The sequence below is a fragment of the Sitophilus oryzae genome, unplaced genomic scaffold (assembly GCF_002938485.1).
Source record: "Sitophilus oryzae breed Bouriz unplaced genomic scaffold, Soryzae_2.0 scaffold_1441_pilon_pilon, whole genome shotgun sequence".
NCBI classification, from domain to species: domain Eukaryota; kingdom Metazoa; phylum Arthropoda; class Insecta; order Coleoptera; family Curculionidae; genus Sitophilus; species Sitophilus oryzae.
The window spans coordinates 1,002,215-1,017,358 of record NW_022146106.1 but is presented as its reverse complement, the minus strand read 5'-3'; the positions used below and the strand labels follow the sequence as shown (position 1 = coordinate 1,017,358).

Sequence of the window (15,144 nt, the reverse complement as noted above, 5' to 3'; positions counted from 1 at the left end):
ATATACATATAAACCATAAAGCATATACGAGTAGATAAATAAATAAATAAATATTATAAATAAGTTTATTTAGAGAAATTAAAGATTTCTGGGTTTTGGGTATGGCGAAAATAACTATGGCAAAATATTTTGTGGAAAAGTAATAACTCTGAATTATTTGTCTATCTTGAATAAATTTTGTATGCTTTTCTAAATATTTTCACTGTTTCTTATTAATAAATAATTATTGTGCATTTTTAAACAGAGAAAATAATATTTGCATCGAGTAAACTTGAATAATCAGCCTCGTGTGGGAATGTAACAAATATTGTTTAAGAATATGTAATCTATAAAGGTTTATATTTCTTAAAACTTTGTTGTTTTAAATTTTATTTATAATTCAAAATATTCACAATAATTCTAGTTTAGAATATAGAATACTGTTGTGGGTATCACAATAAAATATAACTTGGAAAATATACAGGGTGGTCCGAACTGTATTCCAGAAACTTCGGCAGCATATTCTGCAGATAAAAATAAGTAGAAAAGTTCGTATAAAAGTATGTCCTAAATTGCTTAGTTTGGTAGATACAGGGTGTAAAGGTTTTATTTTTATCTTTATTTTTTCCAAGTTATTTCTAAAGTTACGTCAATATTTGATTGACGTCTGGAAGTTTCTTGACATGAGAAATTTGATTTTGATGCCTACTTGTAGAGGGCGCCACCTATATATATTTTAACTGGTTTGAAGTGTAATAACTTTTCATCCGTACCTGTGTACCTACTACCTACGAGTAAAAAATATACATTTACGACGTTTTTTACGTAAAAAAGGTCCCTTGGTAAAGATCACTACGAGTAATGGTTCTCGAGATATTTGGAATCGAAATTATCAATACCTGTTGTCATTAACATAAATTAAACATGTTTACTAAATAGTTATTAGACAGAAATCATAAATTTAAATTATTAAAAGTTCTCAAATTTATCATTCAAGTAAAATAACTATCTATTCAACATGTTTATTTTTTGTCAATAATTACATGTAATAACTATTTTAATTCTAAATATCTTGAGAACGGTTGTTCATAGCGATTTTTACTAAGAGACATTTTTTAAGTAAAAAATTATGGAAATTTATATTTTTACACCCAGTAGTTTTATACAGGTACGGACGAAAAGTTATTACTCTTCAAAACACTTTAAACACATGTCCACCTACATAAATAGGAGTCATATTGACATCAAAATCAAATTTCTCATGTCAAAAGATTTCCAGCGTCAATTATTATCTAAATATTGACGTTATTTCAGAAATTATTTGGAAAAAATCGGAATAAAAATGAAACTTCTGCACCCTGTATCTCCGAAACTGGAATTTTAGGACATTTATACAAACTTTTTTACTTACTAGTTGGAGCCTGGCGCATCCACCACGACATCAGAAAAAAAAATACTTTTTATTTTTTTCTTTAATTAAATGAAAAACAAAAAATCCGGCGTCGACAGTTTTTAGAAGAGCCAATTAGCCATCTTTTGGTAAAAAAAGCAACTTTCTAGAGCAAGTCGTTACTTCAGTAGAGACGACACAGATAAACATTAGCATTTTATATATGTAGTTTTTTATCTGCAGAATATGCTGTTTCCGGAATATAGTTCGGTTAGGACTACTACCACCCTGTATAGTAGGATACATATAACAATATACACACAGTATACAGCAAATCAACAATAATAATTACCAATTATTATCGTTATACAATGTCGGCTTCTTACTATGAAAATATCATATTACTAAAAAAACTACTTTGTTGTAAGATTCGTATACCTATGTATACGATGCAAATTTTAATGTAATAGCTGACATAACTCTACAAAATTTATGTAGTTTGATTGCCATTAGCAAAGATAATTCTACTACGAAAACTGTGTTAACTATTATTTTCTTTGTCATTAGTCTTTAAATAGCAGAACATTTTGATTTATTTAAAACGTATATTATTTATTTTTGAATTTAATAAACCATCTCTCTTACCTTGTATGCTTTTCTGCTGTTTCAACATTTTTTTGGAGTAGAGAAATGGAATTTCCAACTTACCTAAAACAAAAAAAAGTATTATGTACGGCAATATTATTCAACAGGGTGTAAATAAATAAGTGCAGAAGTATTTTTGAAGTAGATGTTTCCAAGTTATTTGCTGATACAGAGTGGCCAAAATTCACAATTTTAACACGGCCAATCGAATAGTCTGTCCAACGAAATATTATTATTATGAATTATAATTTAATTAATTATATTTTTTGTATTTTTTTTTGAATTCATCTATCAAAATGTCCCAAGACTAGTTGCACAGACTAAGTATAGAAAATAGCAAAATTTTAATTATAGATATGTTAAATTTTTCACAAATTTTTTGTAACTGAAATTTAAAAAATGATATGTTCTTTTTATTTTACTGATAAAAATAAAAATTGGTCAAAAATAAGTTTTCGTAGTTTTGTGATCTCTAATATTATTTTTAACTGCATATTCTTATTTCAAAATTCTATATATTTTCTCTAAAGTCCCATACCCACTAATGTGCTGATGTGGTTCGTTAATGCGTCGATGCGATGGGATGTGCGGCGCTTCGGGGAAATGTCAGTTTTTGGGGAAACCATCAAAAGAAATATCACGTATAGAATGGACGAAGTTCTAAACGAACTAACGAATCGTATCGACAAACCCAAAGACATTATAAATATAGACCGAACATCTCATTCATAAATACTCGTTGGTAGTGTATCAAACATTCCAATGTGTCAAACAAGGACAGAAGAGACAGAGAAGTGTAAAATTTCCGACCCCGGCAACTAGGCTCATTTGGATTGTTCTAATGGCCAGTGGCGTATCGTTTTTTGGAACGAATTTAATTAGTAAAGTAAAAGTAAAGTAATTAGTAAAATGTTTACTCCATATTAATATACTACATTAACACTTTTTCGTCAGGTGAGTTTTATTATAAGGTCTAATATAATAATATAATTAATATCCCACATATACTTATGTTCAAACATTAGTAGGTAGTTTTCGAAAATCGCTCCAATGTCGATTTTCAATTTAAACTTTCAGTTAATTCTATATAAACTTTCAGTTACTTTTGAATATTTACAGGGTGACTCAAGCTTCCGAAACAGTTCTATATTAGGTTTGTGGTTGGTGACTTTTCTTTCAATTTTTTTTTTCAGAATATGGAGGCAATGGTAAAGCACATTTTAGACATTTTTGTAAACATAGGTGGCCGGAACATATTTTCAAACTAAAGTTGTAGATTTGCCAATAAATTTCCATTCCAGAAATACCTAGGGTTGCCACCTGTCCTTTTTGAAAAGGACAGTCCTTTTGGACTAACTTGTCCTTTTGACTTTTTTGACTTAAAAAGTCATTTTTATTTACGTATTTTCCCTGAGAAAATTACCTACAGCAAACAGAAATATTATTTTCGTCCAAATTTAATTAGAGATGTTATAAAACTTGTAAATAATTTTTTCTTGTTTAAAATAGGCAACATTATTTAGAACTTCCCATTTAATCTCAAATGATAATTTAGGTTTTAGTTTTACCTTTTTTGATCTTAAAAAGAACTTTTTAAAATTAGTAATTAGTAACGATTTAGTTAGTTCGCAATCGATAGCTTCCTGTAAAGTACTGTGTAATAGATGTTTAATCTTGTATTATTAATAACTTCCTATACCCAAAATAAATATTTAATGAGAAAATTGTGTTTCTTTGAAAATATAAGACAATATTTGACTCTTTCGGTCTTCTTCTTGTATTATGATGGCTCTGATACGAGACAATTACCTTTTAGTCTCTCAATAGAAGGCATTTATCACTAAAAGTATCAAATCTGTGTGCTACAGTATGGGATTTCTGTCGCATAATAATGAATATTACGTTTATTTACAAATCCATTACTTTTAAAGGTAGCTTCATCAGACGATCAAATTTTAGTTAAATGTCCCAATCTTCATGAACTGTATTAAGCATATGTATTGCGGTTTGAATCACCCCGAGAATCACCCTGTATGTTGACAAAAATATTTTGAAAATGTGCGTTACAATGGCCCCCATCTTATGTAAAAAATTAAAATAAAAATTACAAACCAAAAACGTAATAGGTAAAAAGCTTTTTTGGAGGCCTGGGTCACTCTGTATATAGGTATGTATAAAACTAGTAGCCTAAGAATTGTTTACAGTTGGTCCCATTCTAAAAAAAAGGTAAACACACCGTACAAATAACTCTAGGAAGAAGTATTTGTACGGTGGTAAAAAATTGTTTAAACGAGGCCGAAGGGGCAGATATAATAATGCAATGAAATGTAAAAAAGGGCGAGTAAACACCTTTGTTTATTTGTTGAGCAAAATTCCTTTAGAATATCGTATATAATGACCAAAATTTTAAGAAAAAAAATGTCACTTTCTGGCTTATAATAAAGTTTCAAATGCAACGTTTATATTCAAATTTGTTATGATCTACAACAGTTAAGTAGTAATTGAGACGAATTATAATTACCGGCTACTACGTTCTTGTTTTAATAGCTCAAAATTCAACAAATATAATTAAAAATTATTTTAATTGTGAGAGGCTCCCTTGTGAGACGCCTATGTACGGCGATTATGGCGCGGCGGAAACAATACCTACCTGTGAAAAGACAAATTCGGGTAATTTGAGCTTATTTTTCCACACATTTGACACTGTCGTACCATATTGAAAATTCGCAGATTCAAAAGTACGTTAAGCAAAAGCAAAAACTACTGAAAAACACTGAAAAGTTCACTTCGAACTTGATTCCGACTTCAAACATACCGTAAGCTAAACGTAGTACAAGGGTAGTACGCTATAACGGACCAAGGGCCGTCGCGAGGGGTGGTGGGACGGACGGCTCATTTCATTCTGGAAGATTAGCAGCGACGTTGCCAATAGTTCTAGACGTTTCAGCACATTAAACAGTAAACATGTCCTTTAATAGTAACGCCATATATCCTCTGGTTAATAACATATTATTACGCATGCTTCTTTAAAAATAAACTATTAATTTAATTACAAAATTGAGATTTATTGATATCCGGTGAAGGTTTTAAAGTCACCTTTTCTGCAAATCAAACTAAGTAGATAGGCGCAAATTTGAGATGTGGCAATGTCGCCTTCTCTATCTCAGTTGTTTTTTACAGTACGTAGTCAACCTCCGATTGTTTGATCGGGTTAAAATGTAAAATGTGATATCTGTTCTTCCTAAATCTATGGACAAACCCCATCCACGCACCGGCACCGCATCGACGAAGCGCGTCATAGTAATGTGCATGGACGAATCAAATGGACGCATCAGCGCATAGTTAGTATGGGGTTAATACTAAAATGTATTCTATATATATTTCTATAAGAAAATCAAGTATATTTACATTTTATAAACTAGAAATTATTAATCTAGAATCGCTAGTAGAATAATACGAAGGCTATTTTTTCACCCTTTATTCAAATTCAAAATTACATTTTAAGCAAAATATTTTATAACTCTATACTTAATGATGGTTTATAAACGATAAACACGTTGTGCTTTTTTCTTCTAAAAATAACGAGTTATCTTTTTATTTATTCATTTCAGATACGACTGAGTGACCAGTCAACCGTAGGAAAATGTTCACTGCCAAGGTGAAGGCCATCTTCCTTTCTTTAAAAATATTTTTCGTTATTAGCCAGACATAATTGTCTGCTAACTTCTATGGTCTCTTTCTTGTTTCATGCAGAAGAAATTAAATTGTCTTTTATTCTTACTGCTTTATTGTCATTTAATTTCATTTACTTTATTAGTTTGAATTGTTTGGCGAAAAACTCTTAGCCCACGGCCACACAGAAAGCAAGTAAAGCGATTAAGGTTTTTTTTATATGTTATAATAAGAGTTAAACATTACTAGCGCTGCAAGCTCACAGAAAGCTGAAGTGTTTTTTTGATTTCAATCATTTTAATGACTTAAGTCATTTGATTTTAAGTAATTTTTTGAAAGCTGACTTAATATTTAAAATTAGTTCTTTTCAAAACGATATGTGATTTAATAATCCATGATAATTAAGGAGCTTTGTGGGAAAAAATCTCCTAAAGCTGAGTTTTTGTAGTTAGTTACCAGTTATCACCATTATGGCCCTGATTAACTACTGTGCAAACCACCCCAAAACCACCCCTAAAAGCACAATTTTTTAGTTTCTGTTAAATATATGTACCGTTAACTTTATTAAACAAATTCTAGTTACAGACTATTCTAGCTACAATATGGTGTATATAAGTCCATGATTTGAATAAACCAGTGACGTGCAGGAATATTTTATATTTTTGTGAAAACATTTCCATGGCATTTTTTACGTAAAATATAATGGTTTAAGTGTAACTTTTTAAAAATAATAATTTAAGAGTTATCAACAGAAAAATTTATTTTTTATTTGGAACACCCTGTATATTTTTAATTAAGTGAAAAGAACTTAAAATTGCCTTTCCAAAAAAATAGCACACTTGATATTGTGTTATAGTTCCCTTCGAAATACAGAATTTTTAAAAGTTCGTCACTTTTAACTAGTATGATTTGGACTCCTTATTGATGATCTGCCACTAATGGCACACGAAAACCTATTTTTCCAGCAAAACGAGGCACTGCTACAGAACGCTGAAGTTATCGGCAAATTTTTGCAGCCAATTTCGAAAATAATTGAATAGCTACCAAGATCCCAACCAAAGACATCTAAATAAAGGGAGACAAAACAACTTACATTTTACCGCGATCACGAACCGTGTTGCACAAAAATCGATGATGACAGATTTCCCTTGCGCCTATAGATTGTAGTATTGTTGTTAAAAATGTTATTATTCTTATTAATGTTTTTTGGGTACGATAGATACGTTAAACTAAATATTTGTGTAGGTATATAATTTTAATTAAAATACATAGATTATACCTTTGAAATTATCTTTAGAAATTACTTTTTCTGTTTAAATTATTATATCAAAATATATTAGGGAAGTTACTGTGGCAACGCTTGGCATCGTTGTGGTTGAGATTTTACTACAAATTGTAGGAATCTGTAGGAATTACGCTGATTTTTGACGGTTTCATTCATCAAATGTTTTACAGGCCGTTGTTGCGAGATTTCCTTTATGGTTGTGAATTTTTTTGGTTTTAACAGGTTTTCAAGCAATTATTGCGTTTTTGCGAAGAAAACTGTTCAAAGTAGTATTTTAACTATCTACGGTGGTTCGCAAGTGCATAATTTGTAAAAAGGTGGATTATTCTACCCCTGGATTGATATTTCGGCGGTAAGTAACATTACGTCTTTCTAGCTTTAACAGTGGCGTCTCTACTATTTAGAACTATACGTAGATTATTACAAAAATGCGTATATTTTGTTATTAGATAGCGTTTTCGATTGTGAAATTAGAATTACACACACATTCGAAACCGCTATAAATGTTTTAAAAATTGTGGATGTTATGGCTAATATCTGTACCAATAAAACAGCTATTATAGGTAGTTAATACCTGAAATTTGAATATCAAAATTGCTATCGCTATTTTTCAAAATTAATAGGAAAATATAAATAAAATAAAATCCAGATTTTCAATATTTCATTGTTACCGCCAGCCATACGCGCAGACGCGAGCAAAAGGTATATTCTAACCTCAAATTTTGTCAAAAAATAAATAATGAAGTGATCTCAAACATTTAGCCGAGTATCCGTACTTAAACAGTTAATACATTATTTGTAGAATATCAATCAAATTTACATCAATAACTTTAAGATTGGCGGCGTACATAAAAGGTACCATCACCATTTTTACAATTACTTCAGACCAGAGCTTCAGACTTTAGCTATTGTGTAATTCTTCCCCTAATGTTGAAAGAAAACTGTTTTTACGATCTACATGGTATATTTGAGCTCTAGTTATTATTAGCAGGTTTTAGATATTAACCGTAACATATATTATAGGTAAGATTGATCTATTATTTATTTATTATAAAGATATAAGTCTGTCCTACACTCAAATTAAAAAAATAATAAAATAACTATATATATGTATAAACCTAGATTTTTCCTTTAGGTTAATTTTGCCTTTTTTACCACATATTTTTATTTTACATATTTTATCAATTAGGTTTATTATACTTTATATATATTATGTATGTGTTGCATATGTAACCAATAGTATTTTTGTAGCTTTACTGTAAATACTGAGCGTAGACAGCGAAGCATTTCACTCTAGAATTTGGAAAATCAATCAAAAGTGTGCAATCAAATTTGTTCTGATAAGTTTGATAAGAGCGATATTATGATCACCGAATAAACTGGTTGAAGGCAAATAAGACCAAATGCTGAGCCTCAAATAGATACTACCATTTTTGCTGGGGCCTTATCATGCAGGTAAAAAGCAGTGAAATACATTTTATCAGTTACAAAGTATTGTAACAATATTAGTATTATTTAGGCTAGGTTTTCTTCTAGTTCGCACTCCACCCAAAAAATATTTTACGTAAATGAGCCTCCAGACCAGCTGAGGGACTGGCAGTTTGGCTTGTTCCTTGGCTGGCCCCTTAAATTTGTAAGAGCATTGATAAAATATATTTTATACATGTACCGTATGATCGAGAAAAAACGGCGTCAGCGATGGCTATGAAATGAAGATCGCTGTCATTTTATATGTAAATTTATATGGGAAATGTCATCGATCGTCATTTCCCAGCCAACTGGACGCCATTTTTTTTCGATCATATGGTATTTTAATATTGTTTACATACATATATTTTATATGCATGAGCTTTTGCTCTTTGCACTAAAAAACCTTCTTGTTTAAACTTCCCATGATAAATTTAATAATACCATTAGAAGGAAATTATTAGTATTTACGAAAAATTTAAAGAACAAAAAATATAGTTATTTTTATTGAAAAATTAATTATTAATGTTTTTTTTTGTTTACAGCATAGTAAGATAATTCTCATTTTCTGATCTTTCAATAGTTGGATATTTATTGGCTCAAGAAGTCCTATCAGAAAAAGGTAAAAATTATCTGTACATTATATACAGGGTGGCGCCTCTCATACGACGCGGAGGCTCCAAAGAGAATAGTGGTTTATATTGAAATGTAATTTTGGAAGCATATGTAGGATAATAGAAAGCGTTTTACAGAAATATCAAGAGTTCTGCGGGGTGTCCCCAGAAAAAGTTACGCATCAAAGTTTTTTTTTGTAATGGAACACCTTATAAATTACATAATTGATTTTCGGATTCTAGGAAAGAAATAAAGGTGAGTTTCATTAAAGAAGCATATGTCTAAAATACTAAAATGTAAGGCTTGTCATATCACATTTGGTGAAAATAATGAATAAACTTTAAATTTCAGTAAGAGCTACCTAAATGGTACTTTACACATTCATACATTTGACATTTAAGCATTCTATTAATTGATGAATGCACACTACAATTAAAAGATCAGAATAGTATTCTGCGTGTTCCATTTGAAATAAAAGAGAAACTTGCTTTTAAAAGTGGTCAATATTCAATATTAATTTTGTCACCCCTGTATAACTGTTTAAGTCCTGTTGTAATCTGATTTCAAGTACAAAATTTTAAATATGTTAAAAACCTTACATTTTAGTCCAATAATGAAATTCACCTTTATTTTTCTCATAGAATCCAAAAATCAAATATTACAAAAACAAAACTTTGCAAAAAAAAACAAATTTACATTACAAAAAAACAAAACTTTGTTGTGTAACTTTTTTGGTGACACCCTGTAGAACTCTCTATTTTTAAAAAGCACATATTTTATACATTTATATGTTTAAATTCTCTAAATTAACCTACATATGCCCCCAAAATTTAATTTCAATACAAACTGTCGTACTCCTTGGTAGCATATGAGAGGCGCCACCCTGTATCTCAAGTAAAATTGTGCAAAAGATATTTAATTTCAGAAAGAAGTATGTTAATGAGGTATAATAATGATATTATGTAGAAATTTAAGTCTCATAAAAATTTGGGAACAAAGAAAATGAAAAATATATACTTTACAAATGGGTCTAAGAAGATTGAAAAATAAAATAACATCAATGCATCAATTAATTGATTACTTAAAAGAAAAATCTTTGATAAGTGAATCATCTGAATTGACCATAAGGGTATAAATATAGGTATGCAGGGTGACATTTTAAAAACATAATGGTTATTATGTGAAGATCCAAAAAAACAAAAATCGCTAAAAGCAATTTCTAATTGACCCTGTATCTCTTACCTTTCTGAGATTTCAATGCTTATAATTGTTATCTTGGACGCACTATATATGTATATATCTGAGTGGCGGAGGGGAACTCTAATAATGTAAAGTTATCAGCCATTTATTACTTTAGTCCTAAAGCCATTATGCCAAAATCTGCCAAGATTCATTAACAAGTTTTAAAGTTGGTTCTGGTTTAATTTTGTGAATGATATACTAATCCATATGACAGTGGCATAAATACGATTAATGGAAGGTTCTAATTTCCATGACAAGGCCAGGTCTAAATTTTAAAACCCTTTAGTGAATTTGGATGTGTCTAAAAAAGACTAATAATAATATTATAGAGGTATAATATTAACAGAGATAATATATGTTTTTTTAGGCTTCCCTAGCTGGGCCAGCACAAAGTATTTTTGAAAGAATGTTAAAAGGACCTGCCACACAAAAATCCAATCCTCTGCTACTATCCTTTGCTTTAACATTGTAATTTTATTCACCGAAAACATAGAATTTTATAAAGGATACATAAACTGGCCCAATATTTTTGATATTTTTAACTCTCAGAATGGATTTACAAAATATTCATATAAAAAATTATCAAAATATAAGAACAACATACTTTTTAGTAATTTTGAAATAATTTAATTGTATATTATTGGACTTACTTTAAAAGAAAGGCCAATCATAGAGTCGCAAAAAGAAAAACAGCTTACAACATATGTTTAAATCTATGTAAAAGAAAGGCAATTATTAAAATATATTTTAACTAACTGGTGGAGGTCTACATATACAAAAACAAAAACGGAAGATAATAATATATTCAATTAATGTAAAAATGAGAAGAGCATTGTGGGATTAAAAAACATACGATGGTGATAGATTGTCTAAAACTAATAGGGAGTACTGGTATTGTAAGTACTAACCTTTCATTGTGTTTTTGAATTTTTATTACTTTTAAGAGAATTCAATATAATTAGATATTTTTCAGTCTCAAAACAATACTGATGGTTACAAAGAAACTGAAGAAAAGGGAAGATAGTAATTTACTAGACAAAAGGCTGTTCTTTTGTAATATGGAGATGGACAAAATTCAAAGTAGTAGTAGTCAAAACAGAGAAGAACATAAGCTAAAGAAAAAAAGGGTTGCTTGTAGACATTGAAATAAAAAAAGAACAGTGAAGTTCTTAAAGAGAACTTATTTAATAATTTTAATTATTGTTTATATTGTAATGTAAAAACTGTAATGTATGTTATTTCTGAATAAAAGACATTTAATAATGATATTTTATAGAAATTAATACTCAAAAACAAAAAAACAACAGCAACATTAGCAACATAAAAACATGTTTAGAATAAGTTAAAAAAATATTGCCCTAATCTTTCAAAATAATTTATTATTTCTCTTCTTATTAATTTGGTCCATATTTATTTCATCTAACGGCGGCAGCTCTTGTTCAGGTATCATTCTGGCTGTATTGTGTAGCACATTGAAACAACAAAATCTAAAAATTTAAGTACATACATTAAAATTTTTAAATTGTGTTCTATAATTAAACAGATAATATTTTTCTTAACTCACTGTTGTGCAACAATAACTGACATTGTGGTTTGCAATTTTGGTCTTATACCATAAAACATATTGGAAAGTGGCGTTTCCATATTCCGATAATTCTGAAACATTTCTTCAGTAATACAGTTCTTCAGCTCTCTTTCTGCATATATCCCCTCAATGCATATGCACTATCACCTTATAACAGATAATAAAATAATTTAATAGAGTATATGAACCCTTTGAATATTTTCACATTTAATTTTAAAAAATTTCTTTCAATTCATCTTATTCGTAATATATTTCTAAATTGAATACCTACTCAAATATTTAAGGAATATATTTTATATAAATGATCTAACAATAAGTAAATATATGGACCACTAACCAAGCAGGATTTAATTTGAAAAGTCACATTTTTGAGTCTCCAAGCGGGTCCTTAATACGTCCTTAATATCCAAAAAATGGTGGCTTCATGCACAGACCCGTGCCAACAAGCAATCATGTCTATTGTCTATAGTTTTAAGACTAGCATTTCCAGTAATTTAAATGTTGGGGAAAATAATGCTTTTCTATTTCTAAATACCTCTCCATCATTACCCCCTGTAAAGTATAAGAAATCTTGTGCTGATAAATATTGAAGAAAATATAACATATAGGTACTTACCAGGTGAATGTTTTCTTACATTGTGTTCCATCAACTATCCCTATAATCCAAGGAAACCCAAATATACTATAAAATTGTTCCTGCTCTAAAACTAGAGTTTCTTATTCAGGCATTTTTATGAACTGAGGGTAAAGCAGTGGAAGTTCATGGGATACTTTTGTAACATAATACGAGAAGTGGTAGAAACAAACATACATGCCCATAAAAAAAGCTGTAGACTGGACATAGCCCCTGAAGTGTAGAATCTTAATATACACAAGAGTTGATTTAAAACACTTTTGCTGTTGTTTCTGGAAATAGTAAAGAAAGATGGTTCAAAGTATAAATATAATTAATTTATCTTACATTAGATTTACTAGAATTCCAACTTACCTCTCATATTGATATTCTAGATTTTGTTCAATTAAACCGAGGATATATATTACAGTGTCATTTAAAAGTCTCTGTCCTAAAGACTTAAGGAGGTTCATTTCTTGGAAATATGATTTTTCCTTACATCCACTCTTGAGGAAATCCATTTTCAATGAATATACCTACTGATCGACGTCTCTAAGATATCAAAAGTAATCATCGAACTTACGTAGAGGTATCATAATACACTTTTTAGCTTTCTCAAAGGAATATAATAAAAATAATTATACTTCCTCGTAAAACAAATTTTTTGTGCCTTAGTCAGGTTAAGTGGCCACTAGCCTGGAAATTTGACCGCTTAATTTAAATATAAATTCAAGTTAGATTAAAGCATAGTTCAAGAAAATAAGCTAAACATAATGTTAAGTTTTGCTTAAAAAACTTGGTGCAAACGCCCCTACATTGTATATTATCGATATTACCACGTATATTACAAATTAAAATTTAAATTAAAATACACAAAATAAACTTTTTTTACAATTTTGGATAAAAAACACCACACCACCGTCACGCCACTGATGGAGCGAAATGACAGCAAGATAGACGAAACTCAACCGTGTTGTCATATTTATGTACCCATCTCTTTTTAACTCTCATAAAAGTGTCAAACCATGTATGATTCTAAAAAATTGAGTTTTATGAATGGAGTGTTCTGTCTACCTATATTTAGATGTCTTTGATCCCAACCGTTGGCCGCCGGGGCCGCCGTAATTCTTGTAATCCTTAGTGGATTTTTATCTTTGCAGAAGAATAAAGGTTCTATTTTTAAATTGCCGGTATAATCTAGACAAGAATTAGAAGTACTTAGCGGTTATACGAGGATATCTGTCACCCCCATTGAGTTAATGAATTCCGCGAGAAATGTTCAAAAACGGTCCCGTCTGTCCATAACTGAAGACGATGTCGAACACCTGTAGCAAATTCTCATTGGTTTGCTATTAATTTTTATTGTTATTAGATATAGTTTAAATGTGTAGTACTTAATCAAGGGGGTCGAATTTTTAAAAACTATATATCTCAAAAAAGGAATCGAGCAAAATATCAAGTATGCTATATTTTTGAAATGTTAATTTTTGAAAAACACCCTGTAACTCCGAAACGGTAACAGATATTGATAAGCGTTATTAACTATTATGTTTTAGATAAAAATGGAGCTTCAGATAGTAATATTAGTTTTCGTCTCTTTCCCCTAGGAGATGCAAGACCTTGTCGTTGGTGGGGAAGCTCCTGGTCAGGTGCTGGGGGGATCCTCCTAGCGCTTGGCTTGGTCTATTAAGCATCTCACTCATCGTCTTGTTCCTGGCTGTAGTGTCGTGGCCAGGGAATTGCACCAAGACATATAACGATGCCGGACGGGGCTACCCCTGTCCCCTGTCCGTCATGCCAGACACCCTCTATTGACTGTGGTCATGTCTTGCGGGTAGAGGGTGTGGGGGGTCTTGGCTTAAACGCTTGGACCAAGAGAAGACAACCTCGCCAAAAACCTAAAACCAAGATGGCGGGACCAGGTCAAAGGGATGCGTGGCTAGATAGAGGACTAGCCATTACTGGCCTCAACCTTGGGGCATCAGGGGGCACCCCATTGTATTTACCCCTACTTCTTCATGCGGGGCTCTGTAGAAGTGGACCGACTATCCCTAGCGACTCGTGGGAACACTATGAGATCTAGTACTAAAAACACCACCGGTGAAGCTGTGGGGAAGCCTCATAGCGACACTGAGAACATTACAAATGAAAGTTCCAAGGGACCAAATCCAAAGGAAACTACAAAAGGGGCAGCTGACACTTGCTTGGGATCATCCTCTACAAGTGGCACACAAGCTACCACCTTCTCTAACAAGGGTCGGGAGCCTACCTCTAGACCCAATAAGTGACACAAGCTACCGTTTTGTCTACCCGGCCTGGGTCACCCAGGCGGGCTAGACGATCCTCTGAGAGTAGGTCTTAGCGGAGCAGAAGCACGGAGATACCTCCGACTGCTCCACGAAGGACTTGCTCCAGAGGAAGCAAAAGCGAAAACACCCCTCCGAAAAAGAGTAAAGAAGCCAAGAAACAACCTGACTCATCTCCATCAAAGGATAAGAGAGGGATCGAGAACCTCTAACCTCTTCTCCGGCAAGGAGGAAAAAAGCCAGGATGGAAAGCCGTCCAACACTGGGAGGCAAGCAGGGACGTATCACCAGCTTTGTCGCTATTGCTGGACAAGTGAAAATGGCGGTGCTGCCAAAGGATTTCCC

General features: G+C 31.4%; 1 protein-coding gene and 2 long non-coding RNA genes across 4 annotated transcripts in view; 1 reads left to right on the top strand and 2 right to left on the bottom strand.

Moving 5' to 3' along the window:
- Positions 1-15,144, bottom strand: part of LOC115876961 (cyclic AMP response element-binding protein A-like) — a 205,569-nt gene that overhangs the window by 63,810 nt on the left and 126,615 nt on the right. The gene's annotated exons all lie outside the window — the stretch shown is intronic.
- LOC115876962 lies at positions 7,332-10,962 on the top strand. 2 transcript variants are annotated; one of them, XR_004049241.1, is made up of 5 exons: positions 7,332-7,994; positions 8,223-8,426; positions 8,984-9,060; positions 9,979-10,194; positions 10,663-10,962. It is a non-coding gene; the product is annotated as an uncharacterized LOC115876962 (long non-coding RNA). The 2 variants fall into 2 exon arrangements; XR_004049240.1 differs by having other exon boundaries at positions 9,979-10,962.
- Positions 11,658-13,496, bottom strand: LOC115876963. The gene is made up of 5 exons (XR_004049242.1): positions 12,869-13,496; positions 12,497-12,786; positions 12,218-12,432; positions 11,860-12,027; positions 11,658-11,782 (listed from the first exon to the last, which is right to left on the bottom strand). It is a non-coding gene; the product is annotated as an uncharacterized LOC115876963 (long non-coding RNA).